The following is a 26,304-nucleotide window of genomic DNA, read 5'->3' as shown; positions in this document are numbered from 1 at the left end:
AGGGATCATTTCTGGCCTTGCACAGAGACCTTATGTTGTGCTGGGGATTAAACCAGATCAGCCATATGCAAGACAAATGTATATGTAATATGCTATTTATTTTATTTTTTATTTGGTTTGGTTTTCGGGCCACATTCAGTTTCTCAAGGGCTACTCTTGGTTCATATAATATGCTTCTGGGACCATATAAGTTGCCAGGTATTGAACCTGGGTTGGCCACTTGTCAGGCAAACTATCTTCTCTAACGCTATATTTATTCAATTTGTTTTTGTTTTACGGACACACTTGGTGATGCTCAGGGGTAACTTCTAACTCTGCACTCAGGAATCACTCCTAATGGGCTTTATCGACCATATGTGATGCCAGAGATCAAAGCAGATTCAGACCTGTGCAAGGCAAGTATTTTTTCATCTGTAATTTTTCTATGGCCCCCTATTTTTCCCCCTCAAAAAGCTATTTTAGGGCCAGAGCAATAGCACAGTAGTAAGGCATTTGCCTTGCATATGGCTGACCCAGGACAGACCTGGGTTTGAATCCTGGTATTCCATATGGTACCCTAAGCCAGGAGTAATTTCTGAGCGCATAACCAGGAGTAACCTCTGAGCGTCACCAGGTGTGGTTCAAAAACCAAAAAAAAAAAAAAGTTATTTTATTAAATTTTTATATTTTTAATTTAGAAAATATTTATTGGCCTATAATACTGTTAATAATGGTCTTTACTGGACATAATTTCCAAACTATACCAATCAATAGATACCTGTTTCTTACTCCAAGAACCTCAACCTCTTGGGTCTCATTAATCCCACCAAACTTGATTGTGTGGGTCAGTTCTCCTGTTATATCATGCTATTTATTCTAGTTTTTAAAAGTTGATGATTCTCTAAATTATTTTGAGACCTCCTAATATTTTAGTGCAGAGGAAGTCATAACTGGCAATGTGTAGGGGTTACTTCTGACTCTGCTCAGGGATCACTCCTGATTGGCTCAGAGGACCATATGTGGTATCAGGGACTGAACCAAGGTTGACCACTTGCAGGGTAAACACTTGCCTGCTGTACTATTGCTCTGTTTCTCTATCTTAGCACATATTTAAAAAAAATCAGTTGTAGTAGGACTATAGCAATAGCATAGCATGCCTTGCAAATGGCCGGCTAGGGTTTGATCCCTGTCATTCCACATGGTGCCCTGAGCACTGCTGGGAATGACCACTGAGCACAGAGCCAAAAGTAACCCTGAGCGCAGTGGGTGTGGCCCCAGAACAAAAACAAAATCAATTGTAATGAGGGAATGATCTATGATCTAAAGGATTGCCATCTACTAGAAACTTTATGGAACTGCAGGACACAAGGGAGGGAGAGAAGGAGGTAGATACTGACTAGCCAGGGTTCTTTGAGAGTCTGAGCAAACCTTATGGAAGTCTTTCAGAAATTTGTAAGGAACAGGAGGAATTTACTTATTGGACAAGATGACTGGGGGTTGATAATTGAATTTCAAGGGGTGGGTAGTGATACAAGGGGGTAAATGATGAGGTGGCATGAGAGAACTTAGGTCAGCATAGCTGGAATATGAGGGCTATGAGGAGAATAGCAGGAGATGAGATAACAGGTAGCAGCAGTACAAGAAAAATTACCAAAGGTCATGCAGGACAATCTCCAGGAATCTTTGTACTATTAGTAGGGCTGTACTGTTACTGTATACTGTAGCCCCTGGTAAACTTCACTTGTGTGGGCCTGTGTGGGCTTGCTGCTTTCATAACAGGGTTCCATCTCAAGAATACTATGCATGTGCTATCTTCCTATCCCAGGAACCTGGATTTTATACTGTGTATATCAGAAAGGCATAGAAAGGTAAACTTGGAAAGGAAATTTTTTCCATTTGCTTTTTACAAATACCACAGTTAGCTCTGTGTGGGTAGACACATTTAGAACTGAAAGCCCGACCCAAGAGAAAATTAGTCCTGGAAGTCATCTACCCCACTTGATGTAGTAGTTTTCTTCCTAGTTTGCCACATGGTGTCTTTATGCTCTCTCTCTCTCTCTCTCTCTCTCTCTCTCTCTCTCTCTCTCTCTCTCTCTCTCTCTCTCTCTCTCTCTCTCTCTCTCTCTCTCTCTCTCTCTCATGCACACACACACACACACATTTGGCTGCTTCAAATACTTACCAGAACAAAAGCTATGAAACTTCCAGAGCATTGAAGGAGGTGGGCCTAAAGCCAACTCTGTCTGCTCTTTGAACTTTTCTAAGATTCCTTCATGGACTGAGTAAGGTTTTAAAACTGTGAGAAATTGGCAATCATTTAGACTTACAAATGATCATTTTTCAAGATGCTTTACAACTATTAGCTCATTTAATCTTCAGACAGTTCTATGCAGCAATTACTATTATTTACTACATCTCATAGATGAGTTAATCTGCAGGACACAGAAGTAATCTAAGATAATACTTGCACAATTTGCTAAGCTAGGATTTAGTCAAATTAATTCTTAACTACCATTATGTTTCATGGTTATATTTTATTTCATTTCAGCCATATTCTTAAACTCAAATATTTGAACAAATATAATCATGAAAGGTCTGACCTTCAGCTTTGTACTCAATATTACCAAATATGAATCTTCCCTAATTCAGAGGGAGAGGAGAAATTTTTTGCTAAGATAAAAAAAAAAAATGACTCTTTAGAAGGACTTGATAATTTTGTTGGAGCTCTGAGAGATGGCTAAACTTTTAAAGTCAAATTTGCTGGGGAGGAAGAGGTTTACTACCAACCAAGATGAAGTTATCCAACTATAATTTCTCTACTAATTTTTATAAGTAAAAACTCTAAAGAATGGAGCTGGAGCTATGGCACTAGTGGTAAGGCATTTGCCTTGCTGGCGCTAGCCTAGGATGGACTATAGTTCGATCCCCTGGCACCCCTAAGCCAGGAGCAATTTCTGAGCGCATAGCCAGGAGAAACACCTGAGCATCACTGGGTGTGACCCCCCAATAAACAAAACAAACAAAACAAAACAAAAACCTCTAAAGAACATGAAACTAGCCGCATAAAACTCTTAAAAATAGTAGAAAGGAACAAGGGAGAAGCGTAGAAGCAAAAACATTACTCCCTTATTGACCATTTTAAGGATGAAAGGAAAAATAGATTCAGGAATATCAGGTTTGAAAGCCTGGCTCTGCCACCCACTAGCTATTGACTTCCTGAACTCTTATCCTTTGCTATTAGTGAGGGGCACTTTGCAATGCTAGGCCTGGAAATCAGGGTAAACTTCTTATGGATTTTCTTGGCAGTGTTTCTCTTATTCTTCAGAACGAAATTAGGACTTTTCTCAGCTCATCTTCCACTCACACAGGTACAGAGTCTTCCAGAAGATGGAAGAAGAAAAGTGGGCTATGGCTTTAACTGCTCACACACAGTTCAAGAGAAAGTTCAAAGTAGATTTTTTTTAATATTTTCTATCCCACTATTTCCCTTAGGTTATTTGAACACCAAGTAATAGATCCAGGGGTGAGGTCAGATAACACTACAAACCTCTCAGCTTGGCTCAGTGTGAGTATAGCTGACTAGGCAGAGAAATATTTCCTATGAAATCAAGATAGGGTACTCTGGGCACAGTGCCATCAGCTTGCCTTGGTTTCACTCCAGGACCACTTGACTGATTTCCTGTTTTCCTCTCTGGCCACACTCCAAGGCAAAACACCTTAGGGTGGGCTGGGAGATATAGAAAGTAAGTTTGGGTAAATCCGGAGAAATATCAGGAGGCTTGATGATGAGGGTCTGCCATCTCTTTCAGTCTTGGGTGATAAGCCCTGTGCTCTGTGGAAATGAGAGCATTGTTTTTTCCTGTGTGCTGTCAGTGACTTGTGTATGTGTTTCTTCTCTGAGAGCACAGAGTCATATCTTCATTTTGGTGACCATTGAGAAAGAATTCTTCTACCAGCTTTAATTCACCTAAATTCATAATTGCACAGCATTTCAATAGAAAAAAAAAACTTTAGTGTCTCAAGTAGGAGTGTTTAAGAAACTATATTTCTTCTGCTGTATTTTTTTTTTTAATCTATCAGCTTTATTTTCTATGGTTTTGGCAGGTGAAGCAAAACTACTGTCTTGAGAATTGAATGAGCATTTTATAGCACAGACTTAAAGCCCCTTTTTATCATGTGGGAAGAAACAAACTAAGAGAGGATAACTAATGCCTGAGGACATGCAGTGATCTGGCTGGAGAGCCAGGAACCTCATAACTATGTCCTGATACTCAATTCCTTCTGTTTGGGCTTCATATCACCCTTTCAATGACATGCTTGGATTCTCTCTGCTGTGGGGCAATATGCAAAATGATTACTACCTAAAACAATAGATAACAGTTCTTTTTGAGATAAACACCAGGGTTTAAACAAAGAAAAATGTTGATTTCTGGCATCCAAATAAAATCATACTTGGGAAATGAAAAATCTTTCAGTCCCTGCAGCTAATCTGGCAGCTCCCTACAAACTTCTATGCACGCCACACAACCATTCCAATCCCCCAAATAAACCTGGCCTATGGTTTTTTTGTTTTCTGCTTTAGATTTTTTTCCGGGGAGGGGGGGCACTGCTACCAAGCATCACTCAGAGTCCCTAGCCTTGATGGCGAGCCTATGGCACATATGCCAGTGATGGCATGCAAAGGCCTTGCAGTTGACACGCAGGAAGGGGTCCACAATTAAGATATGTGGCATGGCGGGAGGCGAGTGTGCTGGTGTCTGCTTTGCAGCTCACCTGGCAACAGGGCCGGACTGGCCATTGGGAGGACTGGGTATTGTGTGGCAGTTTGGGCACTTGGGCTCAAGCCATCACTGCCTAGGACTACAAGTGGTGACACTCAACCATCTGGGCTGGATGGTTCAAGACTTGGGGCACAGTTATGGTTCAATTATGTGGGCAATTGAGAGGTTCAAAAAAACAAAACAAAACAAAGGGGAAGGTTCAAAAAAGGTTCATAACTACTGGTACTGGTGCTGGAGGTGAGAATATACAGTGCTGGGATTTGAACCTGGGGCCTGCATGCAAGATATGTATATACCCTGAATCAGGGCATATAATTTTGAACATCTTTACAGATAAGGAAACTTGAGGGAGCTCAGGCCATTTGCCACAGATCACTTAGTGATGAATTGTGAAAATGAAATCCAGGTCTAGATTCCTTTGAGTTTGAGCTGATTCATATTACAACACTTCTAAAAAGGGGTTCCACTTCCACACCCCGATCTTGGTCCCTGATAACATGGGCTAGGAGATTACAGCTGTGTTTTCTTGGTGTGTGGAGTCTTATAAGTTTTTTTTTTATTTTATTTTAGTCACACCCAGTGATGATTAGGAGTTATTCTTGGTACTGCACTCAGGAATTACTCCTAGAATTGCTTGGGGATCATATGGGATGCCAGGGATCAAACCAAGGTTAGATCCATGCAAGGCAAGCACCTTTTCTGTGCTATCTCTCTAGCCCTGGCCTGTGGTTCTTAAGTCAAACCTGAGTTGAGGTTCTGACTCTGATTTATATATATTTATATGGCTGGAGCAATAGCACAGCAGTAAGGCATGTGCTTTGCATGAGGCCAACACAGGATGGACTCCAGTTCAATTCCCGGCATTCCATATGGTCTCCTGACCCTGCCAGGACCGAATTTTGAGTGCAGAGTCAGGAGTAAACCCTGAGCACTGCCAGTATGACCCAAAAACCAAAAAAAAAAAAGTATATATATATATTTTAGGTAAATAGTTATAATAGTGTTAATATTTATGGTTTTGATATACCAGTTGCTATATCTTCACCATCATCAGATTGCCTAAAACCTTCACCTTGGCCCTTAGTCATTTTTGTTTTGCCTATTCATGTTCCCTTAACCTGATCTCCAACCGCCTGATAGTCTCAGTTCTATAATTGAAGGCCACAGTTTATCATCAATTGATACTGTCTAGTTCCTTGTTTTGTTTTTCTATACCACAGATGAGTGAGACCATGTGGTATTTGTCCTTGCTTTGACATGTTTGCTTAATCTGATGCTTGCCAGTTTCATCTAAAATTCACCAAAATGGAAGACTTGATATTTTCTTATAGATGCATCGTATGTGTATACATACCATAACTTTTTTATCCTTTCACCTGTCATTGGACGTTTGGGCCATTTTCAAATTTTGTTTATTTTACTAAGAGACTCAATGAACAAAGGTGTGCACATATTTTTGAATTAGTGTTTTTGTGTTCCTGCAATTATGAAAAGAAGTAGAATTGCTGGATCATATGTAAGCTCTATTCTTTCTTTTTTGAGAAATTTCCATTTTGTTTTCTCAACAATTCCATAAGTAATAAATCACTGGGTAGATTGTAGGCAAATAACATCATTTTTCTCAGCCTTAGTTCCTTCATTGATAGAATAGTTTTAAAAAATGACTATGTACCTAAAATACTACTGTGAATGATCTGTAATCCACTTTGGTCAAAATACAAATTATTAATAAAACAAAAGACCTACCTTGAGGGCTGAAGCACACAGCTGACCCAGGTTTAATCCCTGGCATCCCATATTGTCCCTCAAGCACATCCAGGAGTGATTTCTGAGTGCAGAGCCAGGAGTAACTCCTGAATGCCACTGGATGTCCCCCCCCCCCATCAAATAACAAGAACCAACAAACAAAAATTGTGAATTATTTTGAAGATTAATCTGGTGGCCCACACAATGCCTGGCCTAGGAAGTAGTAGATGTTATTTGCTTTTTGGTCATTGTGGAAGCTGGAAGACTTTGGGGGCCTTGGGCTGGATTCAGGTGCTCCCCTCCTCCTTCAGAACATGTCCAGTCCTTCAGTGGCTTGTCATTTGTGACTCTGTTTTGAATAGTTCCTTTTATCTGTTCTCCATTACCTACCAGATAAGCATAAGTCTGTCCCAGCAGACACTCTTCATAATGCCTGCTAAGACCTGAGTGTCCCTTCTCAGCTTTATCTCACCATGTCAACATTGTGGATATGCAGACTGCCTTCTGACACCTGCCCTTTTCCACTCTCATGTGCTTTCTCAATCATGGAGGCCCTTTGTTCCCAGGCTAGATCTGGGCCTCTCCTCCTGGTCTAAGAGTCTTGCGAACCACTTTGCAAAAGTAAAACATTTATTTACTTGGTAAATGAAATAGAATCAAAACTTCTGGGTTAGAACTGGCAACATCAGGACAGTTCAGGTGCCATCTAATTGGGAGAAAATGACAAAGCAACTTAAATATTTGGGTCCTTGTCTGATTTCTTTTTTTTTTTTGTTTTGTTTTGTTTTGTTTTGGGGCCACACGTGTTGACTCTCAGGGGTTACTCCTGGCTATGCACTCAGAAATCGCTCCTGGCTTGGAGGGACTATATGGGACACTGGGGAATTGAACCAGTCTGTCCTAGGCTAGAGCTTGCAAGGCAGACACCTAACCTCTAGCGTCATCACTCTGGCCCCCTTGTCTGATTTTTTTTTTTTTTTGGATTTTGTGCCACACCCGGTGATGCTCAGGGGTTACTCCTAGCTATGTGCTCAGAAATCACTCCTGGCTAGGGGGACCATATGGGACGCTGGGGGATTGAACCAAGGTTTGTCCTGGGTCAGTTGCATGCAAAGCAAATGCCCTGCTGCTGCACCATTGCTCTAGCCCTGGATTTCTTATAATATTTAAGTTTGTTGAGCAGGAGTGATATCAATTATTTCTGGGTTTGCTGCTCTGAGCTTATAGTTATCAACATCTTGGTTGACCTAATTGATCTGCAGATGTAATCTAAAGGTGAGTTCACAACTCCTGCCTGCCGGTACCAGTGGGGTTGAAGAAGGATGAAAAACTCATTTTCTTTCTCCCTCCTTCATGCTTGTAAGCCCATATTTTCAGATTGTGTGCAGGGGGTTTGTGTAAAGATCAGTGTGCAAGGGGTTAGCACTCTTTCGATAACTTGCAGTTGGGTTGTTGGTAGGGATGCACATTGATTTATTTTTTTTAAATTTTTGTTTACTTATTAATTTTTTAAATTAAATCACTGTGAAATAGTTACAAAATTGATCATGGTTGAATTTCAGTTATACAATATGTGTCTTACTTTTTTGTTTCCCTTTTAGACACTGTGGTTTGCAATCTTATTCCTGAGGGAGTATTATTTATATCACTTTACCTCCCTTCAGCACCCAGTTCTTGTCCCAGGTGATTGTTGCCAATTATTATTGCCATAAGAAGCACATTGGTTCGATAACAAGACATTCCTGGAAAAGCCCAATAAAGTCTCTCAGTCTCAGTTTTCCCTTCTGGAGAGTCTTAATATTCATGAGTGTTGGTGAATATTTTCTTGAGATTGATAAAAATTCTCAATGTCCTCTTCATCATTGTTATCAAGATTTTATATAGCCCTAAGGGGAGAGATTTTACTTTCACAGACAAATGAAGAATGTTGGTACATGCTTGCTACTAGAGAACATAACTTCCCAGATCAATGTAGTCAATGATAACTGAGCAATAAAAGTGATTTTTGTCTTATATAGAGTCCATAAGTATAGATTAGTGGATAGTTATAAAAACTATTGAAACATTCATTCATTTAGTATTAACTTTCCTTACATACATTAGTTGTCTCATATTTTTGAAACCTGTAGGTCATAAGCAAATAATTTCTTCCTGGTACCTCCTATCACTTCTAGAACCCAGTACACAGTGAGCGGTGGTCTGGGAATGAGAATAAACTCAAGTACTAAGGGACCAATCCCTGCCAACTCTTTGATAACCACACTCGACACTTTGAGAATCTGAAGCTGTTTTATGTCAAGAACCTCTGAGTTTCTTGAATAATCAAAATCCCAAATGTTGATTCAGTAAATGCCAAGTCAACTGTTTAATTATAACAACCACTAAGGATTGTTGAAAGATCTAGTGAGATAATATGTTAAGTGTTCCCTGGGCATGAAACTTTAGTTCTGCTGCTCTTATTAACTGCAATAATTGGCTTCTGGGGCTTCGTTGGCTCACTCTTCTAACAAGACGTTGTTTTAGTATTGACATTAAATGTATGATCTTTGAGAGAAGTTCCAGGTTTAAGTCTTTATGCTACTACTTATTTTTTTTTGTTGTTGTTTGTTTGTTTTTGGGTCACACTCGGCAGTACTCAGCGGTTACTCTTGGCTCTATGCTCAGAAATTGCTCCTAGCAGGCTCAGGGGATCATATGGGATGCCTGGATTCGAATCACTGACCTTCTGCATGCAAGGCAAACACCTTACCTCCATGCTATCTCTATGTAGTAGCCCCATGTACTACTATTTATTAACAAAAGCATTTAAATATCTGTATGATTTTTCTTCCTCTTTATGAAATGGAAATGCCAGTGGTAGCCTTGGAAGATGGTAGGTCAAACGAAATGGACTATTGTATATGAAGGTTTAGTTCCGTACCTGACTCCTAGAAACCACCCTTGTTCCCTAGGGGAAAAAAAAAAACACATACTTCCTTTTCCTCCTCTTTATACAGGGCTACATTTCTTTATAGGTGTCATGTTTGTTAATAATTTCAGTTCTAATCTAAAAACAGTTTTCATACTCTTAAATTAATAACCTTCTACCCCCAATATACACAAATACCATAATTCCTAGTAATGGCTGCTTGGCTGTTAAGAAATGCTAGAAGTATATCTTGTGCTTGGACATGCTCTGGAGAAAGATAAGGAAGCATTGAGGGTTTCTCAGCCCAGGGAGTCCTGGCTTAGTTCTCCTTGCAACCTCTAGAGAAGCTCAGGCCACAGAGGTAGTAGGAACCCACAGAGGAAGAGGATTCCTCACTAAGGATTCCTCACTATGGATTCTGGAGCAGAGAGCTGGTGCCAGTTTATCTTTGGATCCCTGAGCAAAGGATGTGGTGAGTGGAAAGAGTATAGGGTTTGTCAACCACTAGTAAGTACTGATATCTGTGCATTTGGCCCTTAATGAAAAATAGCCAAACCTTTCACTGGTGAACATGCTTCAGTAAACCCCAAGTAGGTGCTGCTGCTGTGTGTAGAGGGGTGGAGAGAAAAGTAAATGTAAGAAAACCAATCTCTTGGCCAGAGGCAGGGCATTGCATCACATGTGACCAGCATGAGTTTGCTTTCTGGCATTCCACACTCCATATAATCTCCAAGCCATGCCAAGAGTGATCCCTGAGCACCACCTGGTGGGAGAGAGGGAGAAAAAGGAGAGACAGACAGGCAAACAGACAGACAGAACTGTGACCAACAGTGGAAGTTGAGACATGTTTTCTGATTGCTCAAATGCTAGCACACTCATCACCAGATCAGTCCACATTGTCAGCCATATTGCTGCCTATGATGTCTGATGATCAAAGTCAAAATTCACATGAGAGAAGAGTCAAAGGTCCCTACTTAAACATGGCTGGGTATGCTCTCTTTCTGATGGTAATGAGTGTTCCAGAGTCTCATGCATACTATATCTGTTGCAACAGATGCAGATTCCATCTCCTCTTTGCATAGGGAGCCCAGAGTCCACAACAGTAGTGTCTGAAGTTCTGAGATTGATAGAAAATGGGACACTGTCACCTTGTCAGGATTCTTAGATTATATGGGGCAGTGCTCTTGTAGGACTGTGAAGGAGTCAATTTCCTAGGGACTTAAGATGTTTGAGCTCCTGTCTTGACTATCATGCAAGTGAACTTACCTAAGGCTTTACTGGTAGTGACCCTCTTCTGCTAGTAAAGGCCTGGTCAGGGTATCTCTTCTATAAATTCTCACTTTCTTTAAGGCCTCTTGCTTTTTGTTCCAGAACAATGAAACCTGAATCTCTGAGGATCACATGGGACATCTGTATTTTCAAAGTATGAAATGTGAACATGTATTGCCCAGGCAACCTGGGGGAGCCTGTCTAGTCTAAGTGGTTTCTTTCTCCCTTTAGTGATTATAGTTAGAGAGCGAAGGATGAGATGTACCTTTTATCATAGACTTGATTTTCTTTGGGGAGAGGAGAGTTTGGGCCACACCCATCAGTGTTCTGGTATTACTCCAAGCTCTGTGCTCTAGAGATCACTCCTGGAGGACCTTGGGGGACCATATGCAGTGCCAGGTTTGAACCAAGGTTGGCTTTATGCAAGGCAAGTGCCTTTCCCCTGTGCTCTTTTTCTGGCTCTCTCTCTAAAGGTTTCTTCACATGATGAAGAAGCCCAGTTTTACTTGAATTGATTCCAGAAACATTTTGCTGATATGAAAGCGGTGTCCAAGTGTCACTGTTACAGCTTGAAAGAGATGCTCCAGTAATTCTGTGATTCTGGTATTTAGGAAACATCAAACATCAAGAGACTTTGGCTCTGATACTTTTCCTGCACAGTCACATAAAACCACAGTAGAAGAAAAGAGCAAACAATCAGCAGCAGCACCCCTAGCACAAAAGTTTCTGGAGAAACTAAAGTTTGAGGTGACCTGCATAATGCTGGAAAGATAGTGCAGTGGGTAAGGCACTTATTTGCCTTGCATACAAATAACCTGGGTTCAATCTCTGCATCCCATATGGTCCCCCAAGCACCGCCAAATATGATTTCTTAGTGCAGAGCCAAGAGTATCACCTGATGTAGCCCACAAACAAACAAACAAACAAACAGAAAAGATACACACAGACATCCATTGTTCTGACCAAAGACAGTTTGCCAGTGGTTTGAGAAAAAGAGACATTATCGACATGGGGTATCAACATTTAAGAAAGAATTCTTTTTCTTTTTCTTTTCTTTTAATAACATTTTATTTAAACATCTTGGTTACAAACATGATTGTGGTTGGGTTTCAGTCATAGAAGAGGACACCCCCCATCACCAGTGTAACATTCCCACCACCAATGTCCCAAATATCCCTCTTCCCCACTCTGTCCCCACCTGTACTCTAGACAGGCTTTCTATTTCCCTCATACATTCTCATTGTTAGGGTAGTTCGCAATGTAGTTATTTCTCTAAATAAACTCATCACTCTTTGTGGTGAGGTTCATGAAGTGGACTGTAACGTCCAGCCCTCCTCTCTTTTGTCTGAAAATTTTTGCAAGAATGTCTTTCATTTTTCTTAAAACCCGTAGATGAGTGAGACCATTCTGCATCTTTCTCTCTCTCTTACTTATTTCACTCAGCATAATAGATTCCATGTACATCCATGTATACATGTATTCATGTAATAGTGATGTTTGGGGTGTGTGTGTGTGTGTGTGTGTGTGTGTGCCATAGTAGATTTGGCTGACATCTATCTTTAATACAATACAAAGAAAGGAAGAAAAAAGTTTTCTTTTTGATAATAACTCTTAAAACTTAATTACCACTTTCATATATCCTATTACAGGGTTAGCTGAGCGACCTTGTGGTTCTTGTCTTTTTCTGGATTAAGGAGACTTTCTATCAAGGGTCATTTAGACATTTGCCACTTCATAAGTGGGTTAAGCAATACAGGGAGATGGCTTGTAGGCAGCCAGTTAAGAAGTGCCAGGCCACATGATTTCATTGGTTTAAACAGCTCATGTGTTTTACCCAAAAGTTAGTGTCTTTGAACCACCTTGACCCAATTTTTCCTTCCTGTACCCTCTAGAAAAACACGCTTATCTTTTAATCTTTAAGTAGAACTCTTTCCCTTCAATTTTCTTGTCAGTTAACTTGGCTTCCTTTGTTTTTCTGTGTGGTGAGCCTTCTCTGCTCCTTTGTCCTAGTGTAGGGTATTTGCTGTAAAGGATTCTTTGTGCTTTCCATTTCTGAATGCTGAAATGGTGGGGGAGAGAAGGTTATATCTGTTTGATCTGTCAGTAAAATTCTGCTCTTATATTTCTGTTTTGATTTTTAAGCATTTGAACCCAGATTCTACAAGATAAGCACAAAATGCTGCTCAGTAAGGGTCAGTTGAGGGTAGTTTTTTTTTTTTTTTTTTCCTTCCCAAATACCTTTAAATATCAAGCCAACCTGTAGACCCTGTTTTGGTTTTTTTTTTTTTAATATTCCCAAAAGTCAGAAAATTCATAATTGTTTAGGCTAATGTCTAGGTATACAAGTTAGAATTCCTTGTTCAGGGTCCCTAGTACTTTAAAAAAAGCCAGAGGGGACAAAGACACTGATTTCAAGGAGATTTTTGTTTCTTTGTGTCATCATACTAAACTCCTCTTTCCTGTAACAGTGGTGACTGTAGAATATTACTGGCAAGAAGCAGGTATGGTGAACAGGATTTTTACCCTCACTCAAAATGCAAAATGCAATATGTGTTTAATAGATTATTGTTAAAATTATATGCTTTTGTGTGAGTGTTTGTCTTGGCAGGTTACTGCGTGGTGTGCTTTCTGACTCTAAAATTTTGGCTCTTTGTGTTGAACTTGTTCGCCACCCCTGGGCAAGAGTTTTTTTTTTTTTTTTCAATTGCTAACAAATAAGAACTCACATCTTTAAGTTTGGCTGGAAGTTTGGCTTTAAGTTTGGCTGGAATCTTTCACAGCAGGGAAACGCAATTATGAGTTATCTTTTGGCCTTCACTTCTTTATCAAAAAATAATTTAATCACATTTAATTACTGATTCCTTTGAGGAAAAACACTGGTGTTCCTTAGAGACAGAAAACAATTGAGCCTAGAGCACTGCTTGATGACCTGCAACAACAGTAACAAAAACAATACACAAATAAAAACACTAAATTCTCAAAAAGTCCTAACACTTTTGAATTAAAGCACTAATTAATGGGTTTGCCTAATCTAGATTTCAATTTCAGAGGGAGGGCTTGAGTGGGAACACTCAACCATGGGAGCATCCAGAGCAATAGAAGGACTGAGACCTCTTATCACTTATCAGAAAGCACATGATCCAAGGTACAAAATAAAACTGGGATTTCTGCTGCACTCAAACAAACAAACAAAAAAATCCAACAACAACAAACAAAACATTGAGACGATGTAATGCTATCCACATGGTATAAAATTTTGGAAACCCTGAAAATCTTGTCATATAGGGTGTTTCCCTGATCAGGAGAAGAAGAGAGATTAAATCACAATATAATTTTTTTCATAAACGTTTGTAAATTATTTTCTCATTTTTGTCAACATATGTCACTATAATGAGTGGTTAATTTTTACCAAGCTGTGTCAGTTATTGGATCTGGAAGAAATGACCAAGTCCTCTGTGCTGTAGGTAGTCTAGTCAGGATCAGAAGAACCTCTCTCTTGGGGCAGGAATAAGAGTATAGTGGGTAGCATGCTTGCCTCACACAAGATGTACCTAGATTTGATTCCCAGCATCCTATATGGTCCCTAAACACCACCAGGAGTGATCCCTGAATTTAGAGCCAGGAGTAAGCCCTGAGCACCACCTAGTAGAAAAAATAATCAGCCTCTCAGATACTCCCTCCTCTCTTTGGAATGTAAGGGCTGCAAAACTTTAATATTTTAGACAATATTGGGTTTTATTTTAATTTTTCTTTAAAACAAAAATGTTAAGGATATTTAAAATTTGTTATTTATTTACAGTCTTTTCCTTAATTTAAATCAGTGCTTCTCAATTATTTTCTGTCATGCCCCCCTAGGAAGAAGAAAACATTTTTTCACACCTCCCGCATGACTGTAAATAGTATCTTTATTAAAAAAAATACTTTAACCTGCAAAACAAAAACATATAAAATAATTTGAGCTGAGTTTTTAATCAGAGGTGATGTCTGGATTAATGGCTACTATGAGCACGTTTTGCAATGCATAGTCTTTCAAAGTGGGGTTTGAAGCAGGACACACCAACTCTCAGCTCCAGAGACATACAGAGACATAATATTGGGCTTAGCTTGTTATGACAGTGTTTGCCGAGGTCAAATACGACTCCCTTTTTGGAATCTCACGCCCCCCCCCCAGGGGCATACTCCACTATTTGAGAAGCACTAGTTTAAATTAAGGTATCATGGTTTACCATGATATTAATATTGTCTTATATTTACAGTGCTATGTACCATATGCACCACCAGAGTACCAGTGTCCCTCCACCACTAGGTTAAAGAATATGCAGTTGTATAGTAGCTATTACTATTTTGAGTGTGTTTTTTGGGGCCACACCTAGCTCAAGGTTACTCCTGGCTTTGCACTCAGGACTTATTCATGGCAGTGCCCAAGGGACCATATGGGATAAAAGGGTTAGTTGGATGCCAGGCAAAAGCTCTACCCACTGTACTATCATTTGGGCCTGGTTTAAAAATATTTTTAAAATGATATTTGAAGTTATTTTACATTATGACAGTTTTCAAAGTCTTTTTAAATATTTATAAATCAATATCTGAATATATCTCATCTAGTTATAGTAAGAGGTTTTTCATATAAATAATTGAAGACAGACTAAAAATGTTCTTAAGTCAGAAATGGATTTTCTCTAATCACTTTTCTTGAGGTTTTGATGTTCTTGTTGACCCAAAATAGAAGAGCTGCCATCGTCATTTTTTCCCCCTTCTGTTTTAATTGCTCTTACTACAATTCTTCAGCAATGGAACTGAAATGTACTTTTTATGTTTTGTAAATGAGTGCTGTTTTACTTATTTATTTTATTTTAATTGAGGCAGTTCTGGTTTATAATAAAACATTCTTACCTCTTCAAATATAGATTTCCACTGTGCTCACCACCAAAGTGCTATATCTTTCTCTATACACTCCTTCTGCTCCCTTTCTGCAAACTTTAGTTCTGTGGTCAGAATCAAAGGTTTGTTGGTTATTTTCAGCTTTGCTTTGCTTATTATTTGTACCTCACATATGAATGGAGTCTCCTAGCATTATTTGCTTTTCTCCTGACTTATTTCTATTAGCATCCCTTCGAGTTTCATCATGATGTGATAAATGTAAGATTTCATCGTTTCTGATAGCTTAGCAACATTTCATTTTGTCTATATACCACATCTCTGTCCATTCATCTGTTGTGCACTTGAGTTGTTTTGGATCATGGTTATTGGAAATTGTGCTGTATTGTTATAATGACATAGATGCATATTTACTTTTTGGAATTAATATTGTGTGTGTAATGTAAAGTAGTATATGAGGGTTTTTTTTATTCATATACTCTTATCAGCATGTTTCTTACCCTTTGTATAAGGTCATTTTCTCTTGGGTACAGAGTATGAGGTGGTATCTTGGGGGTTTGATTTGTTTCCTTAATATTCAGTGATGATAAATATTTTTCCTTGGGCCTGTAGGTCAATTGAGTTTTTCTACACATTTGCTTTTTGGTAGGACTACTTGATATTTGTTGTGGAATTATCTAAGTTTTTATATATTTGGAGTAAACTCACTTCTTCATCCCCTTGTCTCAGACGTGACACATTTAACTCTTGCTTTCTGATAATGAGTGGATGATGGAATCTAGATGCAAGATATGTCTCTGCATTTACAGTTACTAGAAAATGTAATTCCCAGCAGGGTTGTCAATTTTTAAACAAAACTCTACAGGGTAGAGAGAAGAAGGTGTTTCATATGAAACACCCAAATAGTTTCCTGTGGCTCCTAGGAGTGTTCAGGAGACTTGATGTCAGGGAGTAAACATGGGCCTCCCATATGCAAAGTATGCACTCAATCCTTTGAGCTCTATTTTTCTTTTTTCAGAAAGAAGTCAGTTTTGTGGGGCAGTCAGCCATCACAGATGTGAAAAACAGGAAGAGGAGTCATTACAGGCTTCAGCAGCAGTTCAGGTTGCACAAAGCTCAAACTTTTACAGAAAGAGGACCCTATTTTGGGGTTGGTTTCTGGGCACATATATGTAGAGTCTACTTCTCAAATGTGTTAGGGTTAACTGAGTTGTCTTCTGGGCTCAGCAGTGTGTCAAGGTCTTCAAGTCTTGGCACAGAAAATTTGGGTCATAGGGTGCAGGATGGACATAGAAGACTCAGAGTTCAAGGAGGTGGGGATTGGGAAAGAAAAACTCAAGAGTATTCGAATAAAAAAAAAAGAGTATTTGCATAAGATCCACAATGGTAAGTGGTCTCAGATGCATTGGTAGTGTTAAAAAAAGGACAGAAATAATTATCCAAGCCAAAACAACAATGGAATCAAGAGACCTAAACTTGAACAATCTAAACTTAAAATGGGCCTGTTATACTGGCAGGCTGAGGGCAGGGGGTACACTTGGGGAACATTGGTGGAGGGAGATGTACACTGGTAATGGCATTGGCCCTGAATCTTTGCATGCCTGAAACCCAGTTATGAAGAACTTTGTAAAATCACAATGGGAATTAGGGCCGAAGAGATAGTATGGAGGTAACCCCTGAGCACTGCCAGGTGTGACCCAAATACCACACACACACAAAACAAAACAAAACAAAACAAAACACTGGTTTCGATAATAATAATAATAATAATAATAATTAATAATAATAAAACACAATGGTGACCACCCACTCTGGTTGATCTGATAAAGCATGGAGGCCAGAGGAGAGGGGTATATGGTGGTTTAACATGACTGTCTTGCAAGTCAAAAAATCATGCTCATTCCGTAGTCTGACCATATACAAGGATATAATAGGATATACAAAGGTATGCAAAGGCTTAAATTCTCAGATCCTCAGTTTCTCGTTAAATAAAGGAATTGTGACCAATGGTGACAGAATGGTGGTAAGGCTTAAATTTGGTAACATGTAGCCTTTCTCACCTAAATTAGTACTCTAGTATCTTAAAAGGCTTTTCCTTTAAAATTTTTTTTTAACTTTCTCCAAACTTCTGCCTGCCATAATTGATTTTCAGTATAATGGCTAGAGTGAAGTCAGCAGAATGTAAACTGCAATACGTTCTAATGAAAGACCCTACAAAATCCAGCTCCTAATACTTTTTTGCTTGCCCATATCCTTTTTGTCTTGACCTGAATTTCTCAATCAGGGGCAATATGGCTCTGTAGACCATGGGGATATAACAAGGGAACCACATACTATATCAAAAACCACAAATCATACCATGGGTGAGGGCACAGCATGAGACTGGGGGAGGGGGGGCAACCGTTAAGATGAAGAAGTATGGAGGCACAGGAAGAAAACAGGCCGGAAAAAGGTTATGACTGGAAAAAGGTTGAGAAGAATTGGTCTACATAACTACCTTTCCTGTTTCAATTTTCTACAAAACATTTACTTCCTCCCAAAGTACTACATACAAAGTTATTTTATGTTTTTCTTACCTATTCACTGGAAGCAAGTTCTGGTGGTGGTGGTGGAGGAGGAAACCTAGGGATTTCTGTACTCCTTAGCTGTAGATAATACACATTTACTGAATAAATGAACCTATCATAACTATTGGTCTACATGATACTTAGAGGTCCATACTACCTGAAAAGTGAAGAAGCAGGACCCCACCTCCATCAGTATCCTCACCCCCAAGCTCCCTAAGACAAAAAGGAATTAGTCCTTCCTAGACATTGAAAAATGTTTGGGGAGTCAGTGAACTTGAATCAATGATTCTAAACAAGCCTTGAAAGTGAACACCAAGTTTATAAGAACATATAGTTAAGAGTCATAGGTTAAAAAACATGGAGGACACCATCAGACAGATTCAGAATGTGGGCCTCAGATTCAAATTTATGGCTTGGTTACATTAAAAAGTATTTGCTGTGAAAAGAAAAGAGGTGAAGAGCTACTTTAGATTAAAAGAGAGTTGAGGGCTGAAGTGACAGTAGAGTGGGTAGGGTGCTTGTCAACCTGTGTTCAATTTCCTGCATTCCATTTGGTCCTCTGAGCCCTGCCCCTGTACTAATTTCTGAGTACAGAGCCAGGAGTAACCCTTGAGTAGTTACTGGGTATCACCCTAAAGTCAAAAAAGCAAGAGTTGAATACTCATGTAACAAGGGTCATACCATGATCATGAAAAGAGAGTTGAGAGTGACATACCATCCCTCAAACACCTCCCGTCCCCATACAATGAAAGTGCCAATTGTATTGAAATCCTTATTCAGGTAACTTAATGTAAAAGACATTTTATAGAGAACTAGTGAAATAGATTGTACATATGAACACAATGCATATGTGGATGCATATGAGGGGTGTATGTGTGTGTGTGTGTGTGTGTGTGTGTGTGTGTGCGCGCGCGCGCGTGCTCACCCATGTGTAAATGTGATGCACATATGCTGATCTAAGATAATTAAAGTCCATAGTAAATTATTTGAAGTTTTATTTTCTCAGTTCTCCTTGGAATAATCCAGTCCAAATCTGAGCCACAGAGATTTGTTTATTCATTATATAAATGGATATCTTACAATATTTCAGACTTCCTTTTCTCTTGGAATTCCTGTTGAGAAGCTGGTGGACAGAGTTGTTAAGAAGTCTGGCCTATGCTTTCAATTACTACCAGAAGACAGTGGGGGGACTTTGATAAATAAAGTAATCTTGACAAAATGTTGATTCTCTTTAAAGCTGACTTATGTAAACATGAGGCTCATTAAGCTATTTTGTTCTTTATTTCTGTAAGTGTAAAAATTTCTGTAATACACACATTCTTTTTTGAAACTTAAGAAGAGGTGTTAAGGGGCCGGAGAGATAGCATGGAGGTAAGGTGTTTGCCTTGCATGCGGAAGGACGTGATTTGAATCTCAGCATCCCATATGGTCCCCCGAGCCTGCCAAGAGCAATTTCTGAGTATAGAGACAGGAGTAAACCCTGAGCGATGCTGGGTATGACCCAAAACAAAAACAAAAACAAAAACAAAAACAAAAAAAAGAAGAGGTGTTAAAACAGCTCCTCTTCCTGTGGAGGAGGGAACCGGTTTTTATTTTTTCCCCTCTCTATTTCTCTTGCAGGTGTCACTTGGGGTGTGGAGGAAAGAGGGGTGGGTCAGATGTGTGGGAGGGTTGTTGTATTTGTACGATTCTTTATAGGCCCTGTTCATTCTGCTTCTGTCCGGAGTGCAGTAGCTTTCAATGTGGTAAGACTTAAAAGGAAAGTTTGGTGCTTGCTGGGATTGGAATTTCTGCAGCTTATATTGGTGAGTGGATGTTCATATAAGGGAAGCTGATGGAGTGTGAAGGGTCTTTTATTTATTTTTTTTAAACCAGGCTTATGTTAAATGGGAAGGCAAATATATAGATGAGCAGATATGCCTGTGGAAGAAATGTGTTGAAGACATTAGCAAAGGTTTCCCAAGGTTCTCCTTTGCTATGGCTGTGCTCCTCTTGGGTTCAGAGCACTCCTTATTCGGTGACTGCCCTGTCTGTGGAGGGACTCAAAACCCACCCACCCTTGGCCCTCAAAATTCAATTCTCCACACTTCAGGAAAGGTAGTCAGACATTTCTAAGAATATTCTAGCCTTATCTTCTGATGCTTTCCAGACCTGGAAAATATCTCACCTCTATTAAGAGGTTATCTTCAGGGCTTCCATCTGGGCTGGATATCTCCCTTGCCATGTTAGTTGGCAGTGGAGCTGGTCCTCAGGTAAGCACTGAAGAATGGAACTCCTCAGGCATGCCATTCATTTCTTCTGGCTTATTTCCACTCACCTCTCAATTCCACCAATTCCACCAATTACAATTTGCTTCCTGCGGCTTATCAAGCTTCTGACTTTTGCTGCCCGTTGAAGCAAAATAGAAATGTTTTGACATAATGGCAAATGTTTTGACTTCTCAAAGGGGAGCTTCTGTGGGCAGGAGCTGAGACTGAGAGCCTGAATCTGGCTCCTCAGGGCTAGCACAACCACCTCTATTGTTCTAGTTACTTCAGGAATGAAATAAGCTTTCCTGTGTTACAGGAGCTTTACTATGCAGAGAAAACTTAGCACAAGGAGAAAACCTCAATTAATTATTAGCCAAAACAATGTGAACCAAAAACCAAAAAAAAAAAAAAAAATTTGTTGCTGTAACCCCCTACCCCCACCCCAAGCAAGTTTTTTTTTTTTCTCTTCTGTTTTTTATTTTGGCTTTTGGGAATACCCTGCAGCGCTCAGGGGTCACTCCTGGCTCCACGCTCAGAAATCGCTCCTGGCAGGCTCAGTGGACCATATGGGATGCCAGGATTTGAACCACCGTCCTTCTGCACGCAAGGCAAACGCACTACCTTCATGCAGTTTCTCCGGACACCCCCCCCCAAGCAAATTTTAAATCATTGTTGTCCCAGTAGTGATGAACTGGCCTAACATTTTTTGATTGGGAAAAAAAAAATTAGGATTTGATTCTGAGATGGAAAGAACTTGAACTTTTTTCTCTAAGCCCAGGGTTTTTCAAACCAAATGTTAAATTGTTCTAACCTCACAAACAGTTTCAAAATGCAATAAATGTATGTTATTAAAATAAATCAGAATAAAGGATATTCAAAACAGCAATTCTATTTTTATTTACTATCACTATTAGATTTAATGAGAACTATTTTTTTAAATTACTAGAGAACTTGATTCTACTAAGTTTTTTTGTTTGTTTGTTTTGTTTTTAGTTTTTGGGTCACACTTGGCAGCTCTCAGGGGTTACTTCTGACCCTGAACTCAGAAATCATTGCTCCTGGTAGTCTCGGTGTAACATATGGGCTACCGGGATTTGAACCACCTTCTGTCCTCAGTAGGCTGCATGCAAGGCAAAAGCCCTACCACTGCCAGCCCCTCTACTGAGTTTCTGACCTTTCTCCTGCTTTACTTTGATGAGGCATCCTCAGACTTTCCTGCAGATTTCTCCTGGAGGAGTTCAGGTTACCTGATGTCTCACAGTAAGGTGGTTCTACAGATCACTTGCAAGTGCAGATACCTGGGGCTCATCCCAGAAGACTTGAATAAAAATAACAGAAGTAGAATTCAAGAATCTGCATTTTAGAAGTAATTTTCATGAGCCTGAGAATCATTCTTCTCTACAATGTTGCCTTTCTTCTTTTTGAGGAGAATGGGGGTGGGTGAGAACAAGGGTATATACTTAGTGATGCCCAGAAGTTACTCCTAGCTCTACACCCAGGAATTACTCCTGGTAGACTCAGGGGACAAAATGGAATGCCAAGGATTGAACCTATATCAACCTCGTGCAAGGCAGGCACCATATCCACTCCTGCCCCTTGCCTCTCGTCTTTAATAGATGAGGGTAAATAGCACTGTGAATATACTGTTTTATTCTATGTGAGATCAACCCTGCTTTCCTGGCTTAGTTTTTTTTCTTTTTTATTGAGGACTTGCTTTATGTAGGAACTCATGGGCAGATCCTTTTTTGTAAACTCATTTTCGTGCACCTTAAGTAATTTGTTGAGTCTGAGTACCACCAAGTACTGGCTGGGAGGAGGAGAGCAGTCACAAGCTGCTCACAGACAGTGGAGTGTGAGTGTTGACAGACAATTTTGTAGATAACACTGGGTACTTCATTTGTTAATGAGTGGATTTTTTTTAATTTTTATTTAAACAACTTTATTACATACATGATTGTGTTTGGTTTTCAGTCATGTAAAGAACACCACCCATCAACAGTGCAACATTCCCATCACCAATGTCCCAAATCTCCCTCCTCCCCACCCAACCCCCGCCTGTACTCTAGAAAGGCATTCTATTTCCCTCGTACATTCTCATTATTAGGATAGTTTGAAACTTAGTTATTTCTCTAACTAAACTCATCCCTGTTTGTGGTGAGCTTCCTGAGGTGAGCTGGAACTTCCAGCTCTTTTCTCATTTGTGTCTGAAAGTTATTATTGCAAGAATGTCTTTCATTTTTCTTAAAACCCATAGATGAGTGAGACCATTCTGCGTCTTTCTCCCTCCCTCTGACTTATTTCACTCAGCATAATAGATTCCATGTACATCCATGTATAGGAAAATTTCATGACTTCATCTCTCCTGACAGCTGCATAATATTCTATTGTGTATATGAACCACAGTTTCTTTAGCCATTCATCTGTTGAAGGGTATCTTGGCTGTTTCCAGAGTCTTGCTATGGTAAATAGTGCTGCAATGAATATAAGTGTAAGGGAGGGATTTTTGTATTGTATTTTTATGTTCCTAGGGTATATTCCTAGGAGTGGTATAGCTGGGTCATATGGGAGCGCGATTTCCAGTTTTTGGAGGAATCTCCATATTGCTTTCCATAAAGGTTGAACTAGATGGCATTCCCACCAGCAGTGGATAAGAGTTCCTTTCTCTCCACATCCCCAACAACACTGCTTGTTCTCATTCTTTGTGATGTGTGCCAATCTCTGCGGTGTGAGATGGTACCTCATAGTTGTTTTGATTTGCATCTCCCTGATGATTAGTGATGTGGAGCATTTTTTCATGTGTCTTTTGGCCATTTGAATTTCTTCTTTGTCAAATTGTCCATTTCTTATCCCCATTTTTTGATGGGATTAGATGTTTTTTTTTTCTTGTAAATTTGTGTCAGTGCCTTGTATATTTTGGAGATTAGCCCCTTGTCTGATGGGTATTGGGTGAATAGTTTCTCCCACTCAGTGGGTGGCTCTTGTATCCTGGGTGCTATTTCTTTTGAGGTGCAGAAGCTTTTCAGTTTAATATAGTCCCATCTGTTAATCGCTGCTTTCACTTGCTTGGAGAGTGCAGTTTCCTCCTTGAAGATGCCTGTAGTCTCAATGTCCTGGAGAGTTTTGCCTAGGTGTTGTTCTATATATCTTATGATTTCGGGTCTGATATCGAGGTCTTTTATCCATTTGGATTTAACCTTCGTACATGATGTTAGCTGGGGGTCTAAGTTCAATTTTTTGCAAGTGGCTAGCCAGTTGTGCCAACACCACTGGTTGAACAGGCTTTCTTTGCTCCATTTAGGATTTCCTGCTCCTTTATCAAAAATTAGGTGATTGTATGTCTGGGGAACATTTTCTGAGTATTCAAGCCTATTCCACTGATCTGAGGGCCTGTCCTTATTCCAATACCATGCTGTTTTGATAACTATTGCTTTGTAGTACAGTTTAAAGTTGGGAAAAGTAATTCCTCCCATATTCTTTTTCCCAATGATTACTTTAGCTATTCTAAGGGTGTTTATTGTTCCATATGAATTTCAAAGTGCCTGATCCACTTCTTTGAAGAATGTCATGGGTATCTTTAGAGGGATCACATTAAATCTGTATAATACCTTGGGGAGTATTGCCATTTTGATGATGTTAATCCTGCCAATCCATGAGCAGAGTATGTGTTTCCATTTCCGTGTGTCCTCTCTTATTTCTTGGAGCAGAGTTTTATAATTTTCTTTGTATACATCCTTCACATTTTTAGTCAAGTTGATTCCAAAATTATTGAGTTTGTGTGGCACTATTGTAAATGGGGTTGTTTTCTTAATGTCCATTTCTTCCTTATTACTATTGGTGTATAGAAAGGCTATTGATTTTTGTGTGTTAATTTTGTAGCCTGCCACCTTGCTATATGAGTATTGTTTCTAGAAGCTTTTTCGTAGAGACTTTAGGGTTTTTTAGGTAGAGTATCATGTCATCTGCAAACAGCGAGAGCTTCTTCCTTTTCTATCTGGATTCCCTTGATATCTTTTTCTTGCCTAATCGCTATAGCAAGTACTTCCAGTGCTATGTTGAATAGGAGTGGTGAGAGAGGACAGTCTTGTCTTGTGCCAGAATTTAGAGGGAAGGCTTTCAGTTTTTCTCCATTGAGGACAATATTTGCCTCTGGCTTGTGGTAGATGGCCTTAACTATATTGAGAAAGGTTCCTTCCATTCCATCTTACTGAGAGTTTTGATCAAGAATGGGTGTTGGACCTTATCAAATGCTTCCTTTGCATCTATTGATATGATCATGTGATTTCTATTTTTGTTGTTGTTGATGTTGTGTATTATGTTGATAGATTTACGGATGTTAAACCACCTTGCATTCCTGGGATGAAACTTACTTGATCGTAGTGGATAATCTTCTTAATGAGGCATTGAATCCTATTTGCCAGGATTTTGTTGAGGATCTTTGCATCTGTATTCATCAGCGATATTGGTCTGTATTTTTCTTTTTTGATAGCATCTCTGTCTGGTTTAGGTATCAAGGTGATGGTGGCTTCATAAAAGCTATTTGGAAGTGTTCCTGTTTTTTGATTTCATGAAAGAGTCTTTCCAGGATTGGTAAAAGTTCCTCTTGAAAGCTTTGAAAGAATTCATTAGTAAATCCATCTGGGCCTGGGCTTTTGTTTTTGGGCAGACATTTGATTAATGTCTTAATTTCCTCAATGGTGATGGGTGTGTTTAGATATGCTACATTCTCTTCATTCAACCGTGGAAGATTACAAGAGTTCAAAAATTTATCCATTTCTTCCAGGTTTTCATTTTTTTTTTTTTTTTTTTTTTTTTTTGGTTTTTGAGCCACACCCGGCAGTGCTCAGGGGTTACTCCTGGCTGTCTGCTCAGAAATAGCTCCTGGTAGGCACGGGGGACCATATGGGACACCGGGATTCGAACCAACTACCTTTTTGGTCCTGGATCGGCTGCTTGCAAGGCAAATGCCACTGTGCTATCTCTCCGGGCCCCCAGGTTTTCATTTTTAGAGGCATAGAGTTTCTCAAAGTAGTTTCTGATTACCCTTTGGATCTCTACCATATCAGTAGTGATCTCTCCTTTTTCATTCCTAATAGGAGTTATCAAGTTCTCTCTCTCTCTCTCTCTCTCTCTCTCTCTCTCTCTCTCTCTCTCCTCTCTCTCCTCTCTCTCTCTCTCTCTCCTCCCCTCTCTCTCTCTCTCTCTCGTTCTTTGTTAGTTTTGCCAGTGGTCTATCAATCTTGTTTATTTTTTCAAAGAACTAACTTCTGCTTTCGTTGATCTTTTGGATTGTTTTTCGGGTTTCCAATTCATTGATTTCTGCTCTCAGCTTTGTTATTTCCTTCTGTCTCCCTTTTGTTGAGTACTTTCTAATTCTATGAGCTGCGTCATTAAGCTATTCAGGTATGCCCCTTCTTCTTTCCTGATGTGTGCTTGCAAAGCTATAAATTTTCCTCTCAATACTGCTTTTGCTGTGTCCCATAGTTCTAATAGATTGTGTCTCCATTGTCATTTGTTTCTAGGAAGGTTTTGATTTTCTCTTTGATTTTATCTCGGACCCACTGGTTATTCAGTATTAGGCTGTTTAACTTCCAGGTATTAAATTTTTTCTTCTGTGTCCCTTTGTAGTTCACATATAATTTCAGGGCCTTGTGATCAGCGAAGGTAGCCTGCAAAATTTCTATCCTCTTGATATTATGGAGGTATGTTTTGTGTGCTAGCATGTAGTCTATCTCGGAGAATGTCTCATGTACATTAGGGAAGAATGTGTATCCAGGCTTCTGGGGGGTGGAGCGTCCTGTATATATCTACTAGGCCTCTTTTTTCCATTTCTCTTTTCATGTCTAGTATATTCTTGTTGGGCTTCAGTCTGGTTGACCTGTCAAGTGTTGACAATGCCATGTTGAGGTCTCCCACAATTATTGTGTTGT

General features: G+C 39.5%; 1 protein-coding gene across 4 annotated transcripts in view; it reads left to right on the top strand.

Moving 5' to 3' along the window:
- ST6GAL1 (ST6 beta-galactoside alpha-2,6-sialyltransferase 1) overlaps nucleotides 1–26,304 on the top strand; it is a 179,796-nt gene that overhangs the window by 94,019 nt on the left and 59,473 nt on the right. The window contains exon 1 of one of the 4 annotated variants that reach the window (XM_049775740.1): nucleotides 16,622–16,665. The exons of the other annotated variants lie outside the window; for them this stretch is intronic. The gene's annotated coding sequence lies outside the window, so the exon portion shown is untranslated. Of the gene's footprint in view, nucleotides 1–16,621; nucleotides 16,666–26,304 lie in introns of those variants that run through there. 4 annotated transcript variants of the gene reach the window in all.

This window comes from Suncus etruscus, chromosome 6 (genome assembly GCF_024139225.1).
Source record: "Suncus etruscus isolate mSunEtr1 chromosome 6, mSunEtr1.pri.cur, whole genome shotgun sequence".
Lineage (NCBI taxonomy): Eukaryota > Metazoa > Chordata > Mammalia > Eulipotyphla > Soricidae > Suncus > Suncus etruscus.
Note: the sequence above shows the minus strand (reverse complement) of the source record. Positions and strands in the feature narration are given on the sequence as shown.